We start from the raw sequence: 16,165 nt of genomic DNA on the forward strand, positions 1-16,165 counted from the left end.
TTTGGTCTTTTTTGGTTTGGTGCTAATAACAAGTAGACCGACTTTTAGTTGGTTTTATTGTTTTTGAATACTCTGCAGACAGTCCACCCCTTTTTTGCTTGCCCACTCCCTCCACCCCACGCTGGGTCTACCACATCGTGCTTCATACCCTCGCCGTGGTGGAACTGCAGGGAGATTGTAGACTGTCTCTGGCAATCCTCCTAGGACTGGGGACACTGAGGCCTAGCATCATGCAATACTTTCTTTGTTCAAGGAGATAGGCCTCTTGTTAGATCCCATGTCTCTTGAGCTGTATTACAGCTGATGGGACAAGCAGTGGACAGGAAGAAGCAGCTCTGGGTTCTAGTGTCTCTGCACATTAAAATGTTCTCTGATGGAAGTCTTGCTTATTTCCTTTTAAACAGATAAATAATAAGATGTTAGATTTCAGGAAGTTGAACAGTTGTGTGTAACTAAATTCTAGCAGATGTTCTTAAAACACCAAACACCAGTTGCCATTGAGTTGACTCCTGCTCGTGGCAACCCCATGTGTTACAGGGGAGAGCTGAGCGTCACAGAGTTTTCTTGGCTGTCATCTTTATGCATGCAAATCACCAGGTCTTTCTTCCATGGTGCTGCTGGGTGGGTTCAAACTGCTAAGCTTTCAGTTAGCAGGTGTTCTTGAACTAAATCAAACCAAATCCATTGCCATCAAGTCGATTCCGACTCATAGCGACCCTATAGGACAGAGCAGAACTGCCCCCATAGAGTTTCCAAGGCTGTAATCTTTACAGAAGCAGACTGCCACATCTTTCCCCCGTGGAGTGGCTGGTGGGTTCAAACCACTGACCTTTCAGTTAGCAGCCAAACACTTAACCATTGCACCACCAGGGCTCCGTCAGGTGTTCTTAGGAGGAGTGATATCATCTAGAGCTACTTTGCAATTGATTTACTCTGAATGATGAATGAGGCTGCTACAGACATCTCACCCAATAACAGAATACACATTTTTCCCCAAGGGCACACGGAACATTCTCCAGTGTAGACTATACGCTAGGTTTATATGTATAAGCCTCAATACATTTAAAAGGATAAAAGTAATACAAAGTATGTTCTCTGACCACAATGGAATGAAATTAGAAATCAGTAGTAGGGAAGAAATTTGGGAAACTCACAAATATGTGGAAATTAAACAGCTCACTCCTACATAACCAAAGGTCAAAGAAAAAAATCAAAAGGGAGGCCAGAAAATGCTTTGAGACGAGTGAAAATGGACATGTAATATGCCGAAACCTTTGGGCTACAGCTGAAGAAAGAGCTTCCGTTTGTGGATCATAATTTGCCTTGTTGCTTGTTTCTTTAAATTACCGTCCTTAGTGATCATTAAACCCATTTGCCATCAAGTCAATTCCGGCTCATAGCAACCCTATAGGATAGAGTAGAACTGCCCCATAGGGTTTCCAAGGCTGTAAATCTTTACAAAGCAGACTGCCGCATCTTTCTCCCTCGGAGTAGTTGGTGGGTTTAAACCGCCCACCTTTCGGTTAGCAGCCAGGGGCTTAACCACTGTGCCACTAGGGATATTTAAAAAAAAAAATAGAGTATGTTAATTCTAAATGATGTGTGTATTTTGTTCTTTTTGTCCAAAAAGTAGTTTTATTGTGAGTTTTAATTTGGCTTAAAAAAATATTTCTGTTGAACAAAAGGCAGAGCTAATTTCTCTGTTTTCCTTTGCCACTGACTAGCTGGGTGAATCTGGCAACCCCGCTTAGCTTCTCTATTGCCTCCTCTGCAAAGTGGAATCACCTTTTCCTTACCAGACAGAAAATAGGCCCTGGACCTAAGGCCTTTTCGGGTTGTCCCCCGTCTTGGAAGGAGTTCTGATCCTACGGACTACTTAAAGACCACAGGTAAATCATTGGGAAAAGCAAAGGGAAGCATGTCTGTTGAATAATTATGGCCTTTCTTGGAGTCCCTGGATGGTGCTAATGGCTAAGTGCTCAGCTGCTAGCTAGACTTGGAAGTTCAAGTCTACCCAGAGACACCTCGGAAGAAAGGCCTAGTAATCTACTTCCGAAAAATCAGCCATTGAAAACCCTACTGAGCACACTTCTACTCTGACACAGACGGGAACGCCATGAGTTGGCAACGGGTTGGTTTGCTTGTTAGGCCCTTCTCTGGTGAAGAGATGTAAGTCACAGCCTTCTGGGGCAAAACTCTCTGGGGAAGGTTGCTGCATCCCAGAGGCCATCACCAAGATTCCAAATTCAGCTGTGGTGGTATCTGCTGACCTTGACAGCTAGTGGGGTGCTGAAAATTGTCCTCCAAAGAGACCTTTCCATTCCTGCGACAGCATCTCAGTGGCCCCTTCTGGGCACTGCGCTGCTCCCCCTACACACCACAGCTCTCCCTTCTGTCCCCTCCTCACCCTCTTCATTCCTCTCTTGGGGTTTTATGCTGCTGCATCCATTTCTAATGAGGGAGTTCTGGCCAGGGTCTCTTTGCAGCTTGATTATGCAACCTGCCACCACTCCTGGTCCAAGGATCACCCCAGAAAAGCTGCCAGAAGTGGGCACACAGCCAGGGTCCATTTACTTGCCATCCCCACCCCTTTGAAACTCAGAGGCAGCGCAGGAATTTGGACTCTGCAGGAGTTAGCACCTCCGCCACTGGCCCAAGAGCCAAAACTTCAAGATGCTCTTCAGCTGTGCTAATTCCCCGGCAAACAGGACAGTCACAGAGACAGCCTGCCATTCCTGGGGCTCCCTAGGAAGCCAGTCCCTGATGCTGGCGCCTGGCCTTAGGTCTCTCTGATCCAGGCTGCTGCAAAAAGACAGGTCTCTCAGTCATTGCCACTTTGACCAATAATGTCCCTTTGCCCGGTGATGGCCCTGTCACTGCCTGTCTCCAACTCAAAGGAAGGCATTTGTCCCTCTCAGCCTGCCCACCCGTCAAATCTTAGTTCAGGTTCACCTTCTCCAGCCTCCTTGACCCGCATCTCCTCTCAGCTCCTACAGCCTTGGTCTCTCACACCTTTCCCATACTCTTCTCACAGAATCACAGACTCTCAGGGCTCACAGTGGTCTGCAGTCTCTCTGGCCTGGGGCTGTGTTTATCTCTGTCTCACCTCCCACACCAGACTCCTAGAGGACAGGGAGTGTGTTCCGGGCCTGTGCCCAGCATGGAGGCTTACACGTGGTAGACAGGGTTCTATAAATTGAGTTGACCATGGGGTCACTTTGCTCTGAAATTACCCCGTAGCACTCAGTATTTGCGTACATGTCTCCCCGGCCACACCAAACACATCTGAGGGCAGGGGCCACACTTGCTCCTTCTTCTGGATCCCTGGTGGGGGCTGGTATACCCCTTCCTTATAATCTGTTCACTGCCCAGGTCCTCAAGGGTCTCCCACCTGCTTATCCAGGGCTAGGCTAATAGGTTTGCTCCATCCTGTTTATATCATTCTCTCCCTGCCTGGCCCACTCACTTGCCCACAGGTATCCTAGGACCACTTTGGGATTGGAGGGTAAGCGTATATGCACGGGAGTGGGCATAGGCACACACACACGGCCCCTAAGACAATATCAGTAATGACATTTTGTTCATAGAACACAGCTATCAACTTTATTTATTATGCAGCTGACGTGTCTAAATCACCTCCCAAACCCATTTCCAAGTGTGCACGATTGGCAGGCCTGTCACTCAGGGGTCCATTTTCTCTGTCTATTAACAATAGATGCTTCATAAAGCCCCAGCTTGGCAACTCTGATTAAATGCAATCTTAACCTAAGAGCCTAATGGATGGGTCTGAATTTGTGCCTTTTAAGCACAAAGCATTGCTCTTAATCAACCGGATTCTATCCTTTGGGGGGGAGGGAGGCCCTCCTCCAGCTGTATCATTAACTCCCCACATCTGGACATCTCCCAAACTCTCACGTTTCAGGCCAGTCCCAGGTGTGTTCCTGGCCGCCTGGGAGCCCTCGGGAGCCACATGTGCCCTGTAGTGCACAGAGCATGCATGCCTCGGGTGGTGTGGCAGTGGGAGGTGCCCAGAGAGATGAATCCCATGCCATCTGCCTCCACCTGGGAGAGGGTTCCTCCATCAGGTTCACGGTTCAAAATGGAAAAGGAGACCCCTCTCTGCCCCACCCCAACTCCTAGTCTGCAAATCCCTGTGTGATACGAGAGCACATGGGTTTGTTGTCATGGGTGTGGCCCATATTTGAGGGATCAGACTCCCCAACTTGCTTATTTCTCCCTCCTGCACAACCCAGGGAGAATTTTCCTTCTCTCCAGGCCCCTGCTGTTGGGCCATGCAAAGGGTTGGGGTGGCGGAACGACCAGAGCCATGTCAGGAGAAGCCCCCCGCCCTCCACCTGAGGCCACCCCTACCGCCTTCCAGGAAGCTGGTGTGCTGATGTGGGAAGAGGGGAAGAGCGGGCCCAGCACCTAACTGGGCACAATCAGATGGAGCAGGTCTCTGTGGGCTTTTCATATGTTGAGCTTGAGTGTAAGGAAGGCTACAACCATGACCTAGAAAGAGCCTTGGAGGCAAGCTAACCTGATTGCAGTCCTGGCCTTAGGCAAGTGTCTTAACCTCTCTGAGATTCAGAGTTCTCAGCTGCAAAATGGAGCTGCTAGTACCTATCTCGTCGGAGGGTGGGGCAGACTGAATGGGGCTCATGCAGGCTCTCACAGGATACCTGCTGCATAGCAGGCGCACTGTCCAGGTCTACCCGCGGTCCAAAACTCGGGTTGTCATTAAGATACTAGCCCACGTTAATGAGCAGATTTATAGAAATTAACTATATTAGTTTTCTATTTGCTGCTGTAACAAATTGCCACAAACTTAGTGGCTTAAGACAACGCAGATTTATTATCTGACAGTTCTGGAGGTGAGAAGCCCAACACAGGTCTTGCTGGGCTAAAATCAAGGTGTTGGCAGTGCTGTATTCCTTTCTGGAGACTCTAGGGGAGAATCCATTTTTCTTGCCTTTTCTAGCTTCTAGAGGCTGCATGCATTCCTTGGCTCATTGCCCCATCCTCTATCTTCAAAGTCAGCAATGGACGGTTCAAAACCAGTTGCCACCAAGTCAATTCTGACTCATAACAACTTCATGTGTGTCAGAGAGGAACTATGCACCATAGGGTTTTCAGTGGGTGGTTTTTGGGAATTAAATTGCCAGGCCTTTCTTCTGAGGCACTCTGGGTAGACCAGAACCTCCAACTTTCAGTTAGCAGCCGAGTGCACTAACCATTTGCGTTACCCAGGAATTCCTATGGAGAGCCCGCTCCTTCTCACATTGCATCACTCTGACTCCAACTCTTCTGCCTCCTTCCTCCATATTTAAGGACTCTTGTGATGACATTGGCACCCTGGTGGTGCAATGGTTAATAGCTTAGCTGTTAACTAAGAAGTCAGCAGTTCAGATCTACCAGCCACTCCTTGGAAACCCTATGGGGCAGCTCTACTCTGTCCTATAGGGTCACTACCAGTCAGAATCAACCTGACAGCAGTGGGTTCAGCAATGACACTTGGCCCACCGGGGTAATCCAGGAGACTCTCCCCACTTTAAGGTCTTTAATTCTATCTGCAACCTTAATTCCCCTTTGCCGTGTAACTTAACCTGTTCACAGGTTCCCAGGATTAGGACGTGAACATCTTTGGGAGGTCATTATTTTGCCCACCACATTAGCTAAATGCAAGTGTATATTTTTATTTAATTAAAGATTTAATAATTCATCTTATTTTAACGTGATCCGGAAAGGTGGGATTAGGTCTCCAAATTAGGATACAAATAATCTGATTTGTATTTTATAATATCCTTGGTCATATTGCACTTAACTTCTTGTCAGATTTTCCTAAATAAAATCCACTCCTTTTGCCTCCCTGTTGCAGCACCTTCTTTCATTTTGTATTTTTTCAGCCTGGAGCGAACTTTTAAGTCACTGGCTTGAGATGTTTAGATATTCTTTGCCCCTTGGATGTTGCATATAAATCAACATTTCATGGCTCCCTGGACAATGCTGTCCTGATGATAAGCCATGAGGCTGAAAAGGAGACGGCAGCGCTTTTTAACTATGAATCGGCTTTTACAAGGAGCTTTCTAATTACGGTGTTCTTTCTCCTAAATTGAGGAATTGCAGTTTGGGTGATGAGACCTTAACAGATAACAGTGTGATGGGACTTCATCCTTAATCCTGAGGATCAGGTCACAGGGCAGCACACCCCACTCTCCAAAATATCCCTGGGACCATGTCTGAGGAGGACTCTGGATGGTGGGTGTGGCCTGCACTGGTGGGATTTCTTTTGACAGGACAGGTACCCTGGAGCTTGATGCAGATTCTGATGTTCTTATTTTTCTTGAGTGGAGAAAGGCATACTCGGTGATCTAAATCACTTTGTCATATTTTTCTTGGCCAGTTGTGTAACTTGAAGAAAGCAGATCATTTTCCTCTTCCCTGTTAGAAAGCACTGGAGTCCGTGGGTGGTGCAAACGGTTAACAGGTTTAGGGGCTAACTGAAAGGCTGGCAGTTCGAATCCACCCAGAAGTGCCTTGGAAGAAAGGCTTGGTGATCTACTTTTGAAAAATCAGCCATTGAACACCCCACGGAGCACAGTTCTACTGTGATACACACGGAGTCACCATGAGTTGGCGTTGCCATGAACTGGAATTGGATCGACGGCAACTGGTTGGTTAGGAAGCATATATGCGATGTCCTAGAACTGAGATGGGGACTCAGAGAAAGGAGAGTAATGAAATCTGTTAAAAGGGACCAAGACAGCTTTCTATTTTTTATGGCAAAGAGATTGTGTTATCTTGTAAATAAACAGAGACCCATATCACAGCATCTATGGAAATACAAAGGTTTTCTGCCTTACTCTGGGGCATCTTCAGTGAAATGTCCTCCTAACTTGGGTTTGAATTCTCGCTTCACCGCTGACTAGCTGTGTGACTTGGGAAAGTTACTTCAGCTCTCTGTGCTTCTGTGTCCTCAGTGAACTGGGGATTTAAGACAGTATCTCCCTCGGAGGCTGCAGTGAGGATTTGATGAGCCTTTGCATGTCTGGTGCATAGTCAGGGCTCAAATGATGTTTCCACGGCACCCGCTGCCCCCTGGTGGGCTGCAGCCCCTCACATGACCAGGGTCAGGACCTCTGTTCTTCCCACCCTGCTGCTCACCTCCTCAGCAAAACTTCTGAGTTTGTGCAGTGACACCTCTGAGAGCCAGAACTTCACAGGACTGGCTTGTTTCTCTGGGTCTCAAAAGTTTTCCACCTTTGACAGGGTGCATTCTTACCACTTTTCTATCACTTGCTTTGGTAGAAAATATTGGAGATTTCCTTCTCTGACAGGTTCTGGCTTTCGAAGGTTTTGCTGTACAGTCAATGGGAAGCCACCTTTGTGGTTTGTTTTCATTCAGACAGACTTTACCCAGGGATTCAGTTTGAGCCAAAGCCAGATTGCCTAGCAGAGAAGAGATTTGTGTAAATGCTTCTTGTATCAGACAGTCTCTGATCTATTTTCGTCCATCCTGGCCAGAGGGCCCCTGCAGGAGGGCAGGGAGATCAGGGAAACTGAGGCCTGATCGTACCCATCTCTGCATGCAGGCTGGGAGAGCCCAATGCCCAACTCACCAGAGGGTTGAAAGGCACTTGTGTTTTTAGAAGCAAAAGAAAACAAATTTAATTTCAAGCGCCCTTTGCAATTTTTTTCCATATCATTTTTGAGATTCACATACCACAAATTCACCCATTAAAAGTGTGTATAGTTCAATGGTTTTATTATTTCTTTATGATATTGATAGTAACTCCTGAAACACTTGGAAGACCCAGAAGCGTCTCAGACATGCGGTGGGGAGTGTTGGCATCACGGCTACTCATTTCTTGGGTCTCCCTCTCCACAACTGACAGGCGTTCGGCATCCCCCTTCGCTCCCAGCCCCGGGGTGGAATGTTTTGTAATTTCCAAGTAGAATTCCATTTCCTACTGTGTTTCTATGGAGCCCTCCTGGAGCACTGGTTAAGAGCTTGGCTGTTAACCAAAAGGTCGGCTGTTTGAATCTACCAGCCGCTCCTTGGAAGCCCTGTCCTGTAGGGTTGCTATGAGTTGAAATCGACTCAACGGCAACGGGGTTTTTGGTGTTTTTTTTTTTTTTTTCAATTGCGCTTGTAAGTTTTTTGTACTTCCTTTCTCACCAGTTCTTTCTCTTTTATCTCATTCTGCTCATTCTCCTCCTTCCTTTCCTAGTTATAATACCTGCTTCTGAACATAAACGTTTCTGTACAGGCTTCCTGCTAGATAATAGGCATTTTACAATGAACAGAGGCTGCCTGGGCTCTTCCTGAAATATACAAAATGTGTTCTCGGAGCCCAGAACTTTTAAATGTGTGTTTTCCTGATCCGAATTTCTGATGCGCTCATTTTAATTGATCCAGATATTTGTGCACTTGGGTTGGGTCTGCCCCCAAAGTTGCTTTGAAATGCAGCTATTAGCAAACTAGATCCCTTTGTCTCAATAATTTTCTTCTACCATGTTTACCTTCCCATCTGGGGGCCCCTACTGGCTCCACAGGCCTTCACTCCTGATAGGTACCTCTGTGGGTGCTCTTATGGCCCCAGGTAAGGATCCCCTACAGCATCGTCCCTCCAAGGAGCCTCTGTCTTCTTCATGATTGATCACAGAGTGGCCTCAGTGCCTAGAATCGATATTGCGTTTCTTGGCCACCTTGCCCCATCAGCCATGTCAGTGACTGCCAACAATTCATGATGTGTGAATACACGAAGCAGTGTGCTTGGTGGTCAGTGACTCTGTTGCAAGGTGTTTTCTTTTTCCAAAACTGGAATGTATTTACTGCTTTTTGTCAGATTGTAAACATAGCACATATTTATAGAAGAGTGTAATAGAACGGAGCTGTAGACACTAACGAGAGAAAGGCCCCGAGTTCACTTCCTAGGGAGGACCTCTGTTCAGTGTATCTCCTTTTGGACTGTTTCTCTGCACACGCTCATTTTTTTCTGGTTTATAAAAATTCTGTGTATGCACATTTCCAGACTTTTTTCCTTTGGCGAAATGCGGGGGACCTCTCTCTATGTCACTGGGTACATTTCTTCCTCATCCTTCTCACAAAGGGGTCAGCTTCACGCATGGGGCACCAGGACACCGTTTTGGCCCTGTCCCCAGGGTATCACGGGACCAGGGGATGATCTCACAGTGCTTGCCATCTGCCCTGCCTGGCCAGAGCTGCATCAGGAGGGCCAAGGGGCACCGCATGGCACTGGCACTTTCAAACAAGAGTCCTTAGAGAGAGCTGTGGCTTCTCACAATCTTTCCTCTGCTTCCTGGTGTTTCTTCCCTGGTTCTGCTCCTTCCTTGTGGACTCCATGGTAGAATTAGCTTTGGGCACCTCTCCAAGCTTAGACTGGAGTGAGGAATTGTCATAATGCGAATCAAGGCAAAGCCGTCCCTACACCCCTGAGCAGTGGGACACTTTACCCTGAGAAGCTGTTTATTCTGAAAATATAAACAGGATCCAGAAAGGCCTGGCTAAATGTAGAATGATAAGGTTTGAATAATAACGACCATAGCTAGCACTTATGTAGCATTTGGAGTCCCTGGGTGATGCAAACAGTTAAGTACTTGGCTGCTAACTAAAAGAATGGAGGTTCAGATCCACCTAGAGGCACCTCAGAAGAAAGGCCTGGCTATCTACTTCCCAAAAATCAGCCATTGGGGACCTATGGAGCACGGTTCTACTCTGACACACACAGGATTGGAATCAACTTGATATACATTTACTGGGAGCCAGGGATTATTCTAAGCATTTGACATATATTAATTCATTTAGTTGCCACATGTTACGGATGAGGAAACAGAGCTGTGGGAGGTTGAGTGACTCACCTGAGGTCACACGGGTAGTAAGTAGCAGAGCCGAGAGTGGAACCCAGGCAGCCTGGCTGAGTGTGTGCTGGACACCAGGGACTTGAAGGGCTGCTTGGGGCATAGGCTTAACCCTGGCCATGATGCTACCATGCAAAAATGTGCAGACACCTCTGTCAAAGAGAGAAAACCCGAATGACATACTTGACCCAGTGTCGCATTTCTTATGTGTATTCAAATGACACTATTTATTTTCTGTCCTTCCAAGAACATACTGAGTTTGGGTCATTCATTACTGAGGGACAACTGCTGATTAGCAGTAGACTCCCACCATCCTCCTCTCCCCCACGCGTTCCGGAGTATGGCCTTAGACTCAAAAATAGAAATGAGAACATCTTAAAAACTACCTGCCGTTCCTTCCTCATTCTTCTCTTCCCTCCCTTTCTTCCTTGCTTCTCCGACCTAATGAAATGTCATGGCAATAAGAGCCAACTTGGGGTTGTTTCTTGTGGCCTTTCAAACTCCCCCCTCCCTCACTGCTCCTGGCCACATTTACAGCAAACTGAATCCTTGGAGCCCTCTTCGCCTCCCCAAATCACCTTCCAGGCCTCTCTGTGCTTGCCCCTTGCTTGGTCTGGGTACCAGTACTAGGAGGGATGGGGGGCAAAAACTCTCAGCTCATCTTTTGAAGGTTTCCCTTCACCCCACACTTTCCAGATCTTCCCCAAAGTGCCCCCCTGGCTTCTCTTCTCCGAGGGCTGATTTAGTGCTGTCCCCTGCCTCTTCCTGCTGTTACTTCCCCTCCTTCAGGGCAGAGGGCAAGGACAGAGGTCATCATAATTGCCCCTTCAAGTTAAACCTCTTCTTGGCTATCTTAGGAAGTTATCTTGCTCATCACTCAGGTGCCATGACAACAGTACCTTACATTAGTCTAGAACATCACAGTTGATAAAGAGCTTTCTTCCATGTGTATAGTTTCAGTGACCCTCACAGCCACCCTAGGAGACAGGTGTCATCACTTCCACATTACAAATGAAGAGTCCAGGGTTCAGAGGGGACTAGAGGCTGGTCTGGCATCACTCAGTTGCTGAGTAGCCCCACTAGGACTTGAACCCAGGGCTTTTGACACCACACCAGCCATCCTTTATACTGTAATCCACTGAGAGACTTGAAATGGGAACAGATTCCCTCTGGAAGATGTGGTGCCCATACCTGTACCTCAGAAGCCAAGGGCTTGTGGAATCCGGTCATTCACTCAACCAACAAGCTGAGCTGAGCACTGACTAGTGCACTGAGGAAAGGGGGCTTGAGTTGATTGGCCTTGATGCACCTTGGGTATAGATACAAACATGATGTTTCCTGAGATTCCACTTCATGGAATAGCAGCAGGTTCAAGGGAAGGCCAAGCAAGGGGTCCTTCAGGCTCCCCTTTAGGTCTGGGTGGAGGGTGCTGAGTAGAAGATAACTCCCCAGCCCCTGCTGTGAGTATGAGGCCGTGCAGTGTTTGCGAAGAGCCTTGAGGAGGGGGCAGCGTAAGTGCTATGAATCAGCCTAAGTAACGGCTAATGGAGGAACAGCTGCTTCTGAGAGCCCTAATGCTCCTTGGCAAGTGGCCCAAGGGTGCCTCTGAGAGGCCTCGCAGCCCCCGAGGTGCTGCCGAGGCAAGAGGCTGACCGTGAGGAAGCACATTCATCATTAGAGAATGGCCGTGTCTTCAAACCTGTGACATCCGCTCCCATTGACCCACAGGCAGTTGCAGCTCTCACCCCAAGCCGACTTCCCATTCCTAAGCTGAGCTTTCCAGCAAACCATCACGTGCCAGACCCTATCCCCAGCTCTGCCACCCTCTCTGGGTCCATTTGAGATCCCTCAACCTCTCTGTGCCTCAGTTTCCCTAGCTTCAAAATGACGCTAAGATGACCCATGTACCACACAAAGGTGTCGTTGGGGCAGCTTCCTGGGCAGTGATGGGGAAGCACCAGCTCCTCCTATGTGTGGGCTTCAGCGTGGAGCTTTGTGATTCCACCCAGTTTCAAATTTGTGAGACCCACCCAGTTTCAAACTGAGGACTAGAATTGCAGATTCAAAGCCAAGTGTGTCCTCCCTTAGCCTGAGCAACTGAGCATCGATGAGTAAAATGGGGATAACAAGATAATAATATTCCCTACTTCGTAGGTTGTGAGGATGAAATAAGATAAAATGTATAAACAGTACCTGACTATAGAAATACAGTAAAAAAAATACAGTAGTCCCCTTTATCCCAGGTTTTGCTTTCCATGGTTTCAGTTACCCGCGGTCAACCTCGCTCCGCAGTGCTTGTGTTCAGGTAACTCTTATCTTACTTAATAATGACTCCAAAGCTCAAGAGTAATGATGTTGGCAATTTGGATATGCCAAAGAGAAGCTGTAAAGTGCCTCTATTTTATTATTAGTTATTGGTGCTAATCTCTCACTGTATCTAGTTTATAAATTAAACTTTATCATAGGTATGTATGTATAGGAAAAACATAGTATATACAGGGTTCAGTACTATTCCCAGTTTCAGGCCTCCAGTGGGGGTCTTGGAACATGTTCCCTGTGAGTAAAGGGGGAACTACTATATTTACTTTTATTATTAAAGGAAGATTATGTGTGGCTGAAAATGGGGGGAGGGGGGCTTTAAAAATTTTCCCAGCGTACTTAAGTAGAATGTTGTGTTGGTTTCTAGATCATTTGCTGCCTGAGGGAGAAGCTGGAGGTGAGAGACCCCTCCTACACCAGCAACACTAGAAGCTGTATCTGTTGAAGATCAACCAGAAATTGATATAAAGCTTCTTAATACTAGTATATTGTTAAGTGAATAAAGTAGGCTAGAGAATAGCTGGTCTAATATGGTCCCATTTAGAGAAAACTGCATGTGTATTTAGAAATGGAATCTGTAAAGATGTCCCCAAGGGGTTACTAGTGGTTATTTTGCATTTTTCTTTTACATTTTTGTATTGGACTTTTTAATAATGACTATGAATCACTTCTATAAAAACAAAAAAGCGCGCTCTCTCTTTTTTTCTTTTTAAGGATTAGTTGTAGTTTGCACAAGAAATGTGATTTTTTACCCTGGTTTTCTTGGCTTTATCATCAGGGAAAACTCGTTCTTATCCATTCGGTATTCTACGTTCAGGGTATACATTTCAAGTAGGATGAAAATCGTGACCAGGGACACTGGTGGTCTCTGAGTGGGTCAGAGGTTCAGTGGCTGGGGACACTGGTGGCCCCTGAGGGTCGGAGGCTCAGCAGCCGGGGACACTGGTGGTCCCTGAGGGTCAGAGGCTCAGCAGCCAGGGACATTGGTGGTCCCTGAGGGTCAGAGGCTCAGCAGCCGGGGACATTGGTGGTCCCTGAGGGTCAGAGGCTCAGCAGCAGCTGACCTCTATCACACATCAGGGTGCCCACAGCTCTGTCTCAAATGACAGCTGCTGTCCTCATGAAAGGCTGTAACTGATCAAAACACTATCAAAAGAAGGTTGGAGGAAAAACTGCTTTAGTTCTGAAAATAAATGCCATCTAAGCATGATATGGAAACCCTCCCTGGTGGTGTAGTGGTTAAGTGCTACGGCTGCTAACCAAGAGGTCAGCCAGGCACTCCTTGGAAACTCCATGGGGCAATTCTACTCTGTCCTATAGGGTCGCTATGAGTCAGAATCGACTCGATGGCAGTGGGTTTGGTTTTTGGGTAAGCATGATATATCACCCGAACAGGTTTTACAAGCATGATTTGGCTATACTAGCGGTTACAAGGAAACCCTGGTGGCATAGTGGTTAAGTGCTACAGCTGCTAACGAAAAGGTCAGCATTTCAAATCCACCAAGCGCTCCTTGGAAACTCTATGGGGCAGTTCTACTCTGTCCCATAGGGTTGCTATGAGTTGAATTGACTCTATGGCAGCACATTTGTTTTTTTTTTTTTTTTGGTTTAGCAATTACAAAGCCTTCCATTTAAAAACAAAATAGAAACCTTCAACTTAAAACTAGAATTGTCCTCATACACAACCTGTGAATTTTCTTATGATGGTGGATATGAGCCAGCTGACATCAGCCATGACACATCCGTGTGTACACAGCAGCACCACCTCCCCCCAAAAGCCGCCTTCATTCATGCTTTCACACAATCGCTGATTGTTCTCTTTGGATCGAGGCCTGGAATTATTCCAGCTTCTTCTCACCAACATGAGTCTTTCCTCTCTGTGGTCTCCTTTATCTTTTCCCCCATTTAATTTGACAGTTCTTGTAATCTGGGTAGTCTTTTTGTATTACTATTCAGATTTGGTTCTAGAACATTCTGTGGTAAACTGTGAAGTGATGTGACTATGAGCTCACGCTTTAGTGCTTCTCTGAGGTTTGCGATGCCGTCTTATTTTCTTACCAAGAACTTCCTGTGCCTACTGCTGTGCTGGGTGCCATGCATGGCAGGCTGGAGAGAAAAGGGAGAGGAAAGTCAGCCCAGGCTCCTTTTCAGACGCTCACAGTTGGAGACCAACTGTTACAGACCAGCCTCTGCAGCATCAGAGTTGCCAAGATCCAGCCTCAAGAGGGTGTTTATTTAAACCCTTGAGGCTGTTTCTGTTCCTTTAGTTACAGTTCACTCCCCTGCTTCCTGAGTAGAGGGATTTCCTAATGGCCTTGGGCTCCTGACTCTGCTTAGGCTGGGGAGGCTAGTATGCCTGCCCTTTCACTAACCTTTACATTTTAAAATAAAACAGTTGGACCTTAAGCATTACAGAATAAAGTGTAAATACAGAAAGAAAGTTTTCAGAGAAAAAAATCTTCAGTTCAGCACATGTCCTGATATCCCTTAGCTGTTATCAGTCATTGCTTGATTTAATCACTGTTGTCAGGAGGGATCAGTCCCTGGAGAAGGACATCCTGCTTGGTAAAATAGAGGGTCATCAAAAAAAAAAGGAAGGCCCTCAACAAGATGGATTGACACAGTGGCTGCAGCAGTGGGCTCAAACATAACAATGATTGTGAGGATGGCACAGTGTATTGTTTGATTCTGTTGTGCATGGGGTCACTGCGAGTCAGAACTAACTCAAGGGCACCTAACAACAACAACATCAATTGGCTTAACGAGACCAGATTCTGATGCCAGCGTGCCTGGGTTGTAGTTCCTGGCTCCATTATATGCCTTGGGCATGCGGTACATTACTTAGGCAAGTTATTCAACCTTCCTGTGCCTTGGTTTCCCCATATGTAAAAATAGGCAGAATAACAGGCTATTGTGTGGTTTAAATCAGTCAATACCTGGAAAAAATTTAGCACAATAACTGCAACATAAGGCACTCTGGCGGTACAGCGTTTAAGAGCTAGCTGTTAGCTGAAAGGTCAGAAGTTCAAACCCACCTGCTGCTCCTTGGGAAGAAAGACCTGGCAGTCTGCTCCTGTAAGGATTTCAGCCTTGGAAGCCCTATGGGGCAGTTCTACCCTGTCCTACTGGGTTCCCATGAATGGAATCAACTCGACAGCACACAACAACAACTGCAACATGGTTCCTCTCTTTATGAGGAATCTTGTTTTCCATCCAAACTTGCTGATGGTACAGAAAAGGGACCAGAGTACAAGAGAGACTGGAGAGCCAAAAATGACCTTTGAGGACACCGTTCACCCTAATGTTATGTTTGGAGTCTAGGTTTATCTCTATTTGATCTTCAGCTAAGGAGCCCTGGTGGCACAGTGGTTAAGTGCTCAGCTGCTAACCAAAAAGTTCGGCGGCTCAAATCCACCAGCCGCTGTGCGGAAGAAAGATGTGGCAGTCTGCTTCTATAAAGATTTACAGCTTTGGAAGCCCTAAAGGGCAATTCTACCCTGTCCTCTAGGGTCGCTATGAGTTTGGGTTTGGTTTGATCTTCAGCTGTCTACCAAAAACCAAACCCATGGCCCCTGAGTCGATTCCAACTCAGAGCGACCCTATAGGACACAGCAGAACTGTCCCGTACGGTTTCTAAGGAGCAGCTGGTGGAGTCGAAATGCCAACATTTTGGGTTAGCAGCCAAGCTCTTAAGAGATCCATTTAGGGTTTTGTTGTTGTTATGAGGGGGGGATATTTTAGAATCACTAAGATATAATTCACATATTACAAAGTTCACCCTTTGAAAGGGTACAATTCAGTGCTTTTAGTATATTCCCAAAGTCGCGCAACCGTCACCACTGTCTAATTCCAGTTTGTTTTTTAACCTGAGGGGATGGATCTAAGGGCAGTCATCCTTTCCTTGGTTCAGAAGTTCCCAGCCTGGTGGCAGTGATTCCGCTGAGTCATCAGCGAGTGTCTGTGG

The 16,165-nt window shown here is 46.8% G+C and overlaps 1 protein-coding gene across 16 annotated transcripts in view; it reads left to right on the forward strand.

Annotated features, from left to right (window-relative positions):
- Positions 1-16,165, forward strand: part of MAPT (microtubule associated protein tau) — a 129,745-nt gene that overhangs the window by 44,561 nt on the left and 69,019 nt on the right. Inside the window, exon 2 of one of the 16 annotated variants that reach the window (XM_049861626.1) lies at positions 1,725-1,889. The exons of the other annotated variants lie outside the window; for them this stretch is intronic. The gene's annotated coding sequence lies outside the window, so the exon portion shown is untranslated. The remainder of the gene's footprint in view (positions 1-1,724; positions 1,890-16,165) is intronic. 16 annotated transcript variants of the gene reach the window in all.

This window comes from Elephas maximus, chromosome 19 (assembly GCF_024166365.1).
Source record: "Elephas maximus indicus isolate mEleMax1 chromosome 19, mEleMax1 primary haplotype, whole genome shotgun sequence".
Classification (NCBI taxonomy): domain Eukaryota; kingdom Metazoa; phylum Chordata; class Mammalia; order Proboscidea; family Elephantidae; genus Elephas; species Elephas maximus.